Consider the following 15,147-nt stretch of genomic DNA (forward strand, 5'->3'; position numbering starts at 1 on the left):
ACAGCTTGAATTGTTTTCATTCAATACCACTGGTACTTGATCATATGCTACTTCTTGACTTGGTGGAATGTTGATAAATTCTTTTTGGTCCAATCACCTGTGTATTACTTCAAACTTCTTTTGATGCTTCTTTAATCACCAATATTTTAAACAGAGGAATTGTACTTCAATTTGTTTAGCTGTTCATCCCTTTTGATCTTCTCTCTTCCTATATTGTATTTGAGGCACAAATAGTTTCAGCCAGATACTTTTTATTCTTATTTTTAAAAACAAAGTTAGAAAGAGTTTAAGCTTGTTATTTTTTAATTATAAAATTTTGGAGCAATACATTGCTGTGTTTATTAACATGGCTTACAATGAGAAAAATAGAAAAATGTCATTATAGTTGTAGCATTGGGAAGGAAGGCCAACCTTATAAACATGTGGATAAGCAGATTTCTAATGCAGTTCTGTGTGCTCCAGAAGGTTGTTCTTTACATTAGAGAGGGATATGCAATGAGTAACCAATTTAATTCAAGAAGCATTAGAGCAAAGCTTATTATTACTTCCCTCAAAAGCTCAATAGGTTCTTATGATTTCTTTAGATCCACTATTTATATCCCTAACACTAAATGTCAAAACTCGTGCCTGATATGTTTTAGGTACACATATGAATTTATTCAGGTTACAAAAAAGAGTTTGGAAAATTTAATTCTATGTCAGTTTGACTAACATTTTCTCAAAATTTATAACATCATATTTCTGTCAAAGTCAGTCACAAATATCTGCCTATTGAATGCCTTTCATTCTGTCAAGGAAAGCAAGTCAAATTAATTAGAAAATTGTTTATGAATATCACGTTAGGATTTTCACAACTATTAGGTATTGATTTCTTGTGAGACTTAATAATCAAATTGGTATGTGAAAAGATTCCAAAACCAAGTTATGGAGATTTACACTTTCTTACTTTATTATATAAATATTTTGTCTTCATCAGGTATATTTACTGCATTTTGTAGAGACTGATGTTCCCTGGGCATTGTAAGAAGCTACCAAATACATGAATATGATTATGCTATTTACGCAAATACTGTTCTGATATAGTTTCAGTTTGTTCTGATTTCATAAGGCACCTTTATACATTTGTATTATTGGAAGATTTTGATATATGACCACAAGACATTAATTACAAACCATTTTACTACAACTCAGGATATACAAGAGATTTGTTTTGTTATATTTTTTGTTGTGAATTTGTTTTTTCCCCTTTATGGTATTTTACACTGACTGAAAAGGACATTCATCCAAAGATAAATGTTAACAAGTAAATAACATATTGGGTTCAAGGGAAAATGTGAGGTCCTGAGGCGATTGTCATTCTGCTGCATTTTGCTGCTTGCAGTTCCTTGTCTGGCAGGAGGTGAGTCAGGACACGTATTCAGCCTTGTCTTTGTTTCCAACTTGGTCAAGTGGGGAACCTTGTTCCAGAAGAGAGGACTTTTTCTAATTCAGACAAAGGTGCAGCTAGACTGACATTTCCTTTGATTTGTTGACCAGGGTTTTATACCCATTCTGTAATGGTTGTGTTTTCTTTTACCCTATTTTATATTCCTACTACAGCAAAGTTTCCCACCTGTTTTAATATGCAGGCATATGGTTGAATTATATTCTTTTAACCTGCTACAAATCTTTAGAAGGAGAGAGCAAATCTTTGTATGTGCCTCGGTGAGCATAGAGAAAGTTGTTTTCAGGAAAAAGATAAATAAACATAAAACACTATAAAACTCTGAATACAATTGTAGAGATTTTCTTCCTCCTTCCTTATAATAAATACTCTTATTAGAGAGAGTATTTCAAGACATTTTTCGCTTTATTACCTTTTTCTTTTTGTTTTTGGTTTTGTTTTGTTTCTTTTCTTTCTTCCCTTTTTTAATTTAAATCATTTCATTGGGGGCACATACAACTATTATCACAATCTATACATACATCCGTTGTGCTAAGCACATTTGTACATTTATTACCATTTTCATATTCCCTCTCAATCTCTGTTAATTTTCCACAATTGAAATACCCAGTAGTGAATTTGACCTTCTTATTTTAGATTTTAAAATATGATAAATGACCCAGATTTCTGTTCAATTTCACTCCATTTCACATTGTGTAGACAATCAGTTCACTTATCATCTTCCGTATCGTATTTTTAGGAAAAGTGAAAACAATAGTGCTTTTCATTTACTGCTGTAAAGCCAGTAAAATGGTTCCCCTTTAAATAGCCTTTGCTGTTGGAATAGTGGGTAATCCTTGGGCTGCTAACTCTAAGTTCAGAGGTTCAAAAACAACCAACAGTTCCTCAGGAGAAAGACAGGGCTTTCTACTCCTATAAAGAATTACAGTTTCAGAAAACCACAGGGGAAATTCTAAATTGTACAGCAAGTTCACTATGATACGGCTTCAACTTGATGGAAGTGAGTTTGAATTTTGGAGTCAGTGTAGAAGAATGATGAAAATATGATGCTTCGACATATGTGACTATCGTATGTACAATACAGAATTCTGAATTGTACTCTTAATTTGGTCTGAATAAACTAGTTATAGTGGCAGAATGTATTTATATATTTCACGTAGTAAATTTGCCAAAACAACATTGCGATAAAATTGCTAGAAGACAGCAAAATAATTATTCATAATACACTGTAGCAGATATGATTTAATTGGCTAATCTTATAGAGACATAAAAGCTAATTCTCTTTATTAATACACTGTGAAAATGGTTACTTTATGATTCATATGCTAAAAATAGGACACAGGTTAGTATATGCAAGTTATCCTTATGGTGTTTGTATAGATGTAATAATTCAACATCATCTCTTTGCATACACTTTTTTTAGATTATCAACAAGTTGTCCTCCTCCCCATTAGGCTTTTGCATCCAGCACAATTGTTTCTACATAAAAATATACTTACGAAACACATCATTTGATATGTTAGGAATAAATACATCATAGACAATGTGGTCTGGTACACACTGCACAGTATTTCTTCCCCAGGGTTAAAAGCCACCTAGGTCAAAAGATTTGCATTATACTGACATTCTAACGAATCAGGAAGACTTCAAAACTCACACTGAAGCATATTATCAAATTATCTCTGTTTCATTGGCCAGGTATCTAAGTGATTAGTTCAGGAGTTCTGTTGGCATAGTGGATTACACCCTGGCCAGCTTACTGCAAGCTCAGCCATTACATACTACCAGCCATTCCGCAGGAGAAAAGGATAAGTCTTCTCCTATAAAAAGACAGCTTCAGACACCTTATACAGCAGTTCTCCTCAATGTTTGCAGCTATTATGATTCAGTATTGGCTTGAAGAAAGCTAATTTGGTTTTCAGTGGTTAATCTGATTCTAGTATCTGTAATTACTGTTTCATATCCCAGCCAGACAGTTTGTTCAGTGTATCATCCTGTGGTGGCTTGCATGTGTCTGTGATGCTGGAAACGATGTTACTGGTATTTCAAATGGCAGTGAGCAGGCTTCAGCTGAACTTTCAGACTAGAAAAACTCAGAAGAAGAAATAAGCTGTCCTAGGAATTACCCAGGGAGGCATTGTTATATACGAAAGTGTAAAGAATAGAAACAGAGAATTGCCATTGATAGTTCTGGAGGATGAGCTCCTCAGGTCAGAAGGCACTCAATATTGGACTGAGGAAGGGCTGCTTTCCCAAAGTAGAGTCCACCACAGTGACTTGAATGGAGTAAACCTGTTGGTGAAACAACGGCGCAGATGAAACAGCTGCCACATCTAATAATCAGAACTGGTGATACATGAGATTTGAATTTAGGAAAACTACACATCATCTACAATTAAATGAAATGCATCAGGAATAATATCCTAAGCATTAGTTTGGTGACATGGACCCATATTGTCCATTTTGAGTCAGAAGATCTTAAGATTCACTATGCAGGGAATGAGAGAATCAAGAATGACTTTCCTTCATCATCAGAAAGGACATTTCAAGACCTATCTTGCAGTACAGTTCTGTACGTGAATCCAAACAATACAACTATTATTCAGATTTATGCACCAATCACCAAATCTGGGTATGACAAAATAATAATTTATAAATTATCAATGGTTCATGAGGGTGGGGGGTTCAAGGAGGGAGGGGGAAATGAGGAGCTGATATCAGGGGTTTATGTGGAGAGAAAATGTTTTGAGAATTATGAGCATTATGACTGTATAAATGTGCTTTGTACAATTGATGCTTGTATGGATTGTGAAGAGTTGTATGAGTCCCCAATAAAATGATTTAAAATAGGCAAAAAAGAATTTTGAAAAACTAATGACTTGTTCAAAGCAAATACCTTTTTTCAATAACACAAAAGGTGGTTATACACATGGACTTTTCCACATGGAGTACACAGAAGTAAAATTAGCAATTTCTATGTGAAGAGATAATGAAGAAGCTCAATGTTAGCAGCTAAATCCAGATCAGGTGGTTACTGTAGAGCAGACAATGAATTAGTTTCAGGCAAGTTCATGTTCAAACTGAAGAAAATTGTTTTAAATCCACAAGAGCCAAGATATGACCTTGTGTCTCTCCCACCTGCATTGTTCCAGAACATTGCAAGAACAGTTTGGGCACATGCACACTAATGGCCATGCCCCTGATGAGCTGAGGGGGGACATCACGACCATCATTTATGAAGAGAGGAAAAGACAGGAAAGAAAGAGAAGATCAATTGGATGTCAGAAGAGCATTGAAACTTGCTCGTTATCAAAGAATAAATAAGCCACTTGGGAGAAATGATGAAAAAAGGACCGAACAGAAAACCTCATAGGGTAGCTCGAGAATACAAATCCTTTTAATGAACTCTGCAAATATGTAGAGTTAGAAAACCAAAAGGGGAAGACCAACCTCAGGGTAACTTAAGCTGAAAGGCCTGAAGTATAGATTCAGGTCATGGGTTGCAATATTGAGAGCTACCATGGCAAAATATTGAATGATACAGGAAGACTCAAAAGGTGATGGAAATAATATGGAGTCACCGTGCTAAAAATAACTAGTCGACATTCACCATTCCAGGAGGTAGTATGTAAGCAAGAACCTATGGGACTGGAAGAAGTCCAAGGTTCAATGAAAATATTAGCCAAAAATGAGACTCAAGAGATTGTCAGAATACTGATTGAAATATTTCAACCAACTATGAAGCATTAGAACTATGAAGCACTAGATTATGCCAGAAAGGTTGGAAGACAACTACTTGACAAACAGACTGGAAGAGATCCCTATTTGTAACCATCCCAGGGAAATGTTACCCAACAGAATGCCAAAATTATAGAGCAATAGCATTGATGTTACATCCAAATAAAACTTTGCCTGACATCATCCAACAAAGGTTGCCCCAAGGATCTAATACAGCATATTCTGTTCTGTGATACAGCCGCAGCTGTCCTGGAATTCCGTATCTTCGATTATGCCACAGCCCTGCTACAATGGAACAAGCTTCCTCCAGGAAGTGGCTCGCTCCTTTCTTAAGCAAATTCCATGAGAAAGTTTGACTTCAGCTGTAGCTGAATCCTATGCTTTGTTCAAAGACTTCCTGTCATGATGCCTACTTATCCCAGCAGGCATCAATGAACTCATTTGGCTTTCCATCCATGAAAATGTGGTCCTCCAGGTTTCCGTTATGTCAGCCCTGACAGCGAAATGAGTTAGGAGAAGCCTCAGCTTATCACCCGATTCATGAACTTGAAACAGGGTGGCTCTACCTGCTTCTACAACTTCGTGAGCCATGTCTTAATATATAGATATTTTTCTATAGACATCCATATGGAAGTGCCATTGATTTTACTTCTCCAGAGCACTCAGCATGACACAATGACATACATGGCCTGCTATTATATGATTAGTAGTGGGGATCATAAAGCAGAATATCAGAATTTTAAAACATTTTCCAGCATTTCTTTCCACTCTTAAGTGAGCAAACTGAATTAACTAGGTCTTAAACAGATTAACATGAGGGGATGTCCCCCCTCCTAAAAAACAAATGGGAAATAATGTCTTCTAGGTGGAACATTCATCGTACATATGTTTCCTGTCAGGCAGACATCCAACAACTCGCTGTGAGTTAGTGTACCCAGTGGGGTCACCTGGGAAGTTTGTCTGTGCTCGTAGTGATTATTTTGAAAAACAACAACAACAACAACAAAACAATTTTCCTTGAGCTTCAATTGTTGTCATGGTTTATTTTAAAGAACAGCTTAGGGCTTTGAAATTTTGTTTCCTGCTCAGCAACAATGCTGCAGAAACTGTTGTGATGCTGAACACAGCTTACAAGGACAGCAATATTGGGAAAACCTTAGTGTGTGAGTGGTTTCCTCATTTCAAAAAAGATGAAATGTCAGTTGATGAAAAACCTCATTTTAGATGTCCATCAACTTCTTGAGTGGATGAAAATGTTAACAAAATTTGCTGACTTGTGCTTGACTGACCACGGCTTGCTGAAGAGGTGGGGAAGTAGCTGGACTATACTGGAGCTGGCTTCAGCGCATCTTAATGGAAGGTTTGGGACTCAGAAGAGTTACTGCATTGTGGTACCTCTGGCTCTGACTGAGCAGCAGACAGAGCTCTGACTACAAACAAATTGTGCTTGAAAGAACAGCTCTGAAGTGACTCACATTTTCATTCCAAGGTCATTACTGGTGAAGAGGCATGGTGATATTCTGAGGACCCCATAAGCAAACATCAATCAAACCAGTGGAGGACACCATCCTCACCTCATCAAAAACAAGCTTGTCAAGTGAGATCAAAGAACAAGAATGTGCTCATTTGTTTTTTTTGAAATGGGGTGTTGGGTAGTGCATTTGGAGTTCATTCCACCTGGTCAGAGTGTTAATCACGCTTTCTATTTAGAGGTTCTGAAAGGACTGTGTAACAGTGTGTGGCTGAAAAAGACCTGAATTGTGACAGATAGGGGACTGGTTTGACAACCATGATAATGCACCTGCTCAAGCAGCCATCTCAGGGCACCACTTTTCGGCAAAGAACAGCATGCCCCTTTTGCTCAATGGACCTGATTCCCTTGACCTCTCTCCAGGTGACTTCCTTTTGTTTCCACAAATGCAGAGGGACATGAAAGAACAGAGATTCGATGACATAGAAGAGGTGACGGAAAAATGAGGATGCTGTCAGCCACCTAAACAGATTAGTTTGAAAAATGTAAAATAATGGATCCACAGATTTGACAAATGTACTAAGTGTATTGGAGAGTACTTTCAAGGTGATAAGAGTAATATTTAATTAAATTCAATATATGTGGGATACAGAAAGATTTCTCCCAAGTTGTCTCCCCCAAATATTTGCCAAACCTAGCTGCTTACTACACCTGGCAACCGACTATAGACTTGGAGGTCAAGGAAAACAGGTCAGAGGTTATGCTCCCTAAGGGTTATCAGTCATCTAGAACAATCAGACTGCATAGTCTGTCCCACCCTAAGTAGGGCTCACTTCCTTCTGTTAAGGATAATAGTCAATTATTTCCCTAAAGCAAAGCCCAAGGAGGTCAAACCCACTCAAGGATGACCAGGATTAGGCTGCCATATTAAGTTTATGGTCCACCCATCTATCACATGTATACCCCTAGTCCCTCCACTTCCCATTAATGTGTACACCCCTGTTATGCTTATGCCTCTTGTACATCCCTTTCCTGTGACATATGCCAGAGGACTTTTTTTTTTACTACCCCTCTATTTTAGAGTCTTATCCAGTGATTGGTTTCTCTCGATAATTTGTCCAAAGTACATGGGATGAAGTTTCATTGTCTTGCTTCTTTTATTCCCCTTTTTCCCATCTCCCCCCCTTTTTTCTTTCTGTCTCCACCCATCCTTGCTTTTAAGGAGCATGCTAGCCGTACTTCTAGCAAGTCAGGCCTGCTTGTTCTTTTGGCAGTCCATAGTACTTTCAATATACTTCACCAGTACCAGAAGTCATGTGCATCAATTCTTCTTCACTCTTCCTTCCAAAGCACTGAATTATGCTCATGCAGAACATGTATGTAGATCATCATGAGGTAGTTGAGTGAATAGGACAAGGGAACACTGCATTATTTTAAATCAAAAAAGTTTGTGTAAAGTTTTATCTTCTCACCATTCTAAATCATTCTGTATTCTGAAAAAAAATTATCTTAGAAACTGGAGTGGATGAAGAACTCAGAACCAAGATTGGAGAAAGGCTTAATAACAACTTGAGATATGTGCTCAGGACACAACCTTACTTGCTGAAGGGGAGGAGAACTTGAAGCACTTGCTGATGAAGATAAAGGATGGCAGATTACAACAATGTAAAAAAAAATCTCAAATACTCACAATTGAATCAATAGATAACATCATGATAAATAGAGAAAAATGCAGAGGGGATTTTCAGGATTTCGTCTTTCTTGGGTCCACAGTCAATGTTCATTGAAGCAGCACTCAAGAGGTGAAACAACACATTGTATTAGGCCACTCTGCTGTACAGACTTCTTTGATTTGTTGAAAAGGAAAGATGTAATCTTAAGGCGCAAGGTGTGGCTGGTTCAAGCAATGTTTTACAATTATAGAGAAATTTCTATCAAGAAATGACACGCAATTTTAGACACAGTTAGGTCTAGTTCAATTCATAAAATAGATATAAAGTGGAGTACTTATCCTGACTTCCACAATCTCAGGGACTGATGGAATGGGATGCTTGAAGGCAAACAAGGAAACAGGAAAATAAAGGAGGGAGACCACATGCTAGCTGATCCAGAGGCAGATGAATCCAAATCTCTAGCTCAAGTTTGTGGCTGCTGAATGCAATGAATCCAAGATGTCAGATGGCTCTTTCGAGTCAGTTGGCAGTATGGCACGTCATTGGAACAAATCCAAACACCTGGAACTCCATAAGTGAGGCATAGGATCCAGATCATCAAGAAGCAAACAAACCCCCTACAGTGTCTGCTTATATGAAGTAGACCACAGTGCTGCAGAAACTTTATCAAGTTTGTGACATAAATAAGGGGATTACATTCCACCCGAGTCTGCTTGCGACTGCTTGCCTACTTATGTAGCAGGTCCATATAAGTAGTTGATTAAAATATCTAGCAAAATATCATGCACGGTTACTAGACTAATGCCAAATAATTGATAATCTCTGCCTAGCGAAGCTGACCCAAAACTCACAAAAATTAATTGGGGTTAAGAATGACATCACTTCAAGCATTTGGCTTTAAAACACTTCTTAGAGTTGCTAAGATATTTTGGCCACGCTAAAGAGTATTATTATTGAGTGTAAGTGAGTCTGAGAGATTTCATTATAACAAATAATGCTTGTGCGGCTTGGCTGTTAGTGTCTTAGAACACTGGAGATCGACATAACTTCCTCAGAGAAATTCCAGGAGAATAGACAAATGCTCTCCACGTCAGTGACCTTTCCAAACTACACCCACATGCCTGTTCATGTTTCTCAAGAGTTACATAGGAGCCATGTCCTATTAGTCCCATCTGTTGAAATCCTCAGTTACTCCTGGGTTACCTGGGTTATATCTTAAACCATAATAAATCACATAATTAAAATATATCTTAAAAAATAATGACTCACTTATAGTGATTTACCATTTCCAACAGAGACATAGAGATTGGCGTGGGAACAGAACAAGCTGCTGTCAAAAACGATGTAAAACTTGGAAATCAAAGATATAGAAGTGCTGATTTCTACCTTCTAGCAAGCATCTTTGTGCTGATTTTTATTTATAATATTATTCATTCAGGAGATTCATTTTAATAAATATTTTAATTTTATTAAAATAGTTCAAAGAAGTTGTATATCTCCTTGAGTCATTATTTTAAATTCCTGTGTTTTGGCATACAGATATGAAAGCTGCACTTATTTTATATGGCTAGTCCATTTATTTATGTTTTAAAACAGTTTTAGCATTATTCTATTAGTGGAATATAAGTTTGATTAGTACTACTTTAGAGGAGCACCTCCTATCTCTCTGTCAGTTTGTCTTATGTTGTAGTTTCCTTCGTGCTGGGACATATAACACCAGTATATCAAATACCACCAAGCTGGATCGTGGACAGACATCAGTGGAGTCTTTAGAAGACAGAGCAGGGAGAAGGAAAAGGGAGTGTGCTTCTGAGGGATTAGCTTATAAGATCCTTATAAATACCCACAGAACATTTCAGAGATAGTGCCAGAATGTGTGTCCCTCAGATTGGATTGAAACAAAAGAGGACTGGGAAATGCCACTTCATCAGAGGATAGTTGCGCTTAAGGATGAGGATGGAGTAAGATTTCAGGTCCTTCACTTCATTATGGGGAAATGCTATGATGAGGAGACACACTTGTGAACATTAATAAGTAATCAAAATGTGGTATGCATGAAGAAGGGATATAAAAAATCAAAAACTTATTAAAATGAAATGTGATGCATAAAAATAAATATTCATGAAATGAATCCATCCTAATGAACTAGAATTGGCTATTGGGAATCGAAAATCATCTGGTTTATTATCTACACTATTTGTCTGTCACTTTGTCATACTCGGGTGGCTGGGGTAGTACTGTGATGCTGGAAGCTATGTCACTGGTATTTCAAATAGAAGCAGGGTCACCCAATGAGAATAGGTTTCAGCAGCAGTTCCAGATGGAGAAAATGCAATGAAGAAGGACTCAGTCAGAGGAAGAGACACTCATATCTGAGGGTGCTCAAATTATGATTGAGGAAGAGCTGATTTTCCCAAGTGGAGTCGACCAGGTGACATGAGTCAGGTTACACCTGTGTAATTGGAGCCTGGGGGAATCATTTGCTGATGGGGCAGCACTGAAGTTCAGGAGAAACAGCTGTGAAAATGTTCTAATGCCCAGAACCTGAAATGTTCAAAGGATGACTATAGAAAAATTGGGAGGAAGCAACATAAAATGGAATGTAAAATTATCAATGTCTTAGACATTACTGAGCTGAAATAGACTACTTTTGGCCATTTTTGTATCAGACAATCATATGATTTACTGTGTGAGGAAAAACACAATCAAGATCAATGGCATGGCATTCATTGTCAAAAGGTCACTGCAAAATCCATCATGAATTACAATGCTATCAAGTGATAGAATTATATCTAAATTTAAAAAATCCAGACAATACAACTATTAGTCAAATTTATGGACCAACCACAAAAGTTAGTTAAGGAGAAACTGAAAAACTATCAAAAACTTGATAAAGTTTCAAGATATACTAATAATTATTGGCAATTGGGATTCAAAAGTTGGAATCAAGGAGGGGTGAAAGGAGTAGAAAAAATATGGTTGGTTATAGAAATGAAGTTGGAGATTACCTGTTAGAAATTATTAAGAAAAATTGTTGATAGCAAATATCTTTCTTTCAACAAAACAAAAGGTTACTATACACAGGGACTTCCCCAAATGTAATACACAGACAATGTATGAATTATATCTGTGGGAAGAAATGTTGGAGAATTCAATATCAGCAACTAAAACCAGACTAGGGGCTGATTGTGGACCAGAACTTAAATAACTCATATGTAAGTTCAGGGTAAAGCTGAAGACAATTTAAACAAATCCACAAGAGCCATTATACCTTTGAGGCTCTCTCACCTGAATTTCCAGAACATATCAAAAACAGATGTGGCACATTGAACACTAATGACCAAATCATCTAATGACCTGCGGGAGAACATTAACACCATCATTGATGAAGAGAGAAAAAAGGTCATTAAAAGATCTGAAAGAAAAGATCAAAATGGATATCAGAAGTGACTCTGAAACGTGCTCTTAAACAGTGAACAGCAACAGGAAGAAATTATGATGTCAAAGATTGTAATAGAAAATTTCATTGGGCAACTTGAGAAGGCAAAGTCCAATATTAACAATGAAATGTGCAATGACCTAGAATGAAAAAACTATATGGAAAGAACATGGTTAGCATATCTTAAACTGAAAGAATCTGAGAAAAATTTCAAGTCTTGAATTAGCCTTGAAAAATTCTACAGGTAAAATATTGAATGACGCAGGAACCATAATAAGAAAATGAAAATAATTCAGAGGTATTACACCAAAAGAACTCCTCAATATTCCACCTTTCAGGGGTGGCATAGAAACAGGAATTAATGGACCTGATGGAAAAAAATCCAAGCAGCACTGAATGCATTAGCCAAAAACAGGCTCATGGTATTAGTGGAGTACTCATGGGAAGATTTCAGCAAACCAATGAAGCACTGGGCCCAGTTACTGATTTATGCCAAGGAATCTGGAAGACAGTGACTTGGCCAACTGAGGAAGACATCTATATTTGTGCCCATTCCAAAGGATGTCACCCAACAGAATGCTCAAACCACAAAACAATATCCGTTATATTGTATACCAGTAAGATTTCCCTGAAGATAACAATTGCAGCAGTACAGTGACAGGGAACTGTAGGAAGTTCAGGCTGGATTCAGGAGAGACAGGAGACAAGGGATAGCATTACTGATGTCAAATGCCTCTTGGCTGCATACAGAGAATACCAGGAAGATGTTTACTTGTGCTTTCTTGATTGTACAAAGGCATTTGACGTTGTGGGCCATAATAAACTATGAATAATCTTGAGAAGAATTGGAATTCCAGAACACTTCATTGTGCTCATGTGGAATTTATACACGGAGCAGGAGGGATTTATGTGAACAGAACAAGATAATGCTGCATGGTTTAAATTCAGGAAAGGTGGGTGGCAGGGTTATATTCTCTCATAATACTTGTTCAATGTGCATGATGATCAAATAATCAGAAAATCTGGATTATATGAAGAAGATGGTCTCAAGTTTAGAGGAAGGCTTATTAACAAGCTGCCATATGCAGGTGACACAACCTTGCTTTCTGAACTGAAAGTGAGCAGATATTGCTGATGAAAGTCATGGAATGCATTCTTCCATATGGATTATGACTCAATGTAAAGAAGTCCAAAATCTTCACAATTGGACCAATAGGTAACACCATGATACATGGCGAAAGTGTGAAGTTGTCTAGGGTTTTGTCTTGTTCTATCCACAATCAATACTCATGGAATCAACTGTCAAGGAATCAACAATGTATTGCGCTAAGTAAACCTGCTGCACAGACCTCTTTAGAGTTTTACTTTGAGGACTGGGGTTCGCCTGCTCCAGGTAAATATATATTCCGTTGTCTCATATGCATATGAAAGTCGGGCATTCAATAAGGAAGACAGAATAGCGGATGCCTTTTAATGATGGTGCTGCTGACAATACTGAAAACTCAACAGACTGCTAAAATAACAAATTGATCTGTCTTGGAAGAAGTTCAGTCAGAGCTCTCTCCAGAGACAAGATGCAAGACTTCGTCTTACTTACCTTGGGCATATTATCAAGAGAGACCATTCCCTGTAGAAGGACAGCACACTTGCTAAAGTGCAGGGGAAGAGAAAAAGAGGAGAGCCCTCAATGGGATGAATTGACTCAACCACAGCAGCAGTGGACTCAGGCATAAGAGCAATTGCAAGTTTGGTGTAGGACCCTGCAGCATATCATTCTGTTTTGCATAAGTATGCTATGGATGGGGGCCAGCTCAATGGCACCTAAGACCAATTTGGTTTACTATGCCAGGAATAAGAAATTGAAAAGGAATGGCATCACACTCATTTTCCACAACACAAACTACCCGATCAATCCCGAAGCAAAAGTATGTCTATGACAAGAGAACATACATACACCTACAAGAACCGCCAATCAATACATCTCTTAACTATTGCACAGCAGATCTCCTTATGACAAATCTTTAAGAAAACAGAAATTATTTATAAGATAACATAAAAATGTCCCCTTGTGATATTATTCTTATGCCAAGTTTTTAATCCTCAGTTTTGTATGGAAGAATATGAAAATAATATTAACTAGGGAAAGAATCCCGTGATAGCCTAAAGTATTTCAATAATAAATGTTTAATTTAAGACTTTTGCGGTGCTATATTGTAATTTAGTAAATGTCTCAATTTATATTTCTATAGACCGTCCCAAATATAAATTTCAATTCAGTTATTTCTCTGGGAAGTTAAAAGTAAAATTCATATGCAATTAAACATTAATTTCTTATTCTAAAAGCATTGTGATAGACCAATTCACTGTCTATTCTTTGTCATTCATTTCAATTGAATAAATACAATATATGTATTCCATGTTTTCATTGAATAAGAGAACAGAATTTGTCTCTGTAATTCTCATAATCATCAATAGAATAAAGTTTTCAGAATAGACAAATAGAATACATTATATGATGTCTAAATTAACAGTATATTTCTGGGACTTCTTAAATATGAGGATGGTGCTGATTTGTAACAGAATAATTATTCCTAAAACAGTCTAAGTATTTTAGATATTTCAATTTGTGTTTGCAAATTATTGTAAAATGTAAGGTTGATAAATCTAAACCTATTAATAATGCTTAAATATCTTATTTGGACATTTTAAAATGTATTCACCTATATCAATAAAGTAAAATATATTGTTATTGTTAGTATTATCAAATTATTCCTACTCAAGAACTCCATGTACAAGAGTGAGACACTATCTAGTAACAGGTTCTAGCTTGACCTATCCTTACACTTTTTTCTGTGTTTGAGACCATTGTAATCACTTCGTTAATTCACTTCATTGAAGGTCTTCCTGTTGTTATCTGTGTACTTTATAAAGCGTGAGGTCTTTTTCCAGAGACTTGGCTCTCTGATAACATAGTCAAAGTACTTGAGGTGAAGTCTCACCATTCTCAACTCTGAGAAGCCTTTTAGGCACACTTCTTCCATTCTATTGTTATAGAATGTTCTTCACCAACATCTTAATTCAAGTGCAACAACTCCTTTTTCTCTTTATTTCATTTACCAGCTTTCGCTTGCCTATAAAGTTATTAAAAATAGTACAGTTTGAGTCATCACCCTCAAAGTAATGTACTAATTAAATAATAAATAAGTTATTTGAGAGCCTTTTACTTGAAATGGGTGTTTTAAATTTAGGGCCAGGAATGGTAAGATTGTTGAATATAAGCAATAGATATATAAAATGATAAATATTTTTGCATTTCCAATATCATTCTTAATTCCAAGAACTGAAATCGAAAATATTAAATAGTCAAGTCACCTTTTACCCC

Source organism: Tenrec ecaudatus, chromosome 3 (assembly GCF_050624435.1).
Source record: "Tenrec ecaudatus isolate mTenEca1 chromosome 3, mTenEca1.hap1, whole genome shotgun sequence".
Classification (NCBI taxonomy): Eukaryota; Metazoa; Chordata; class Mammalia; order Afrosoricida; family Tenrecidae; genus Tenrec; species Tenrec ecaudatus.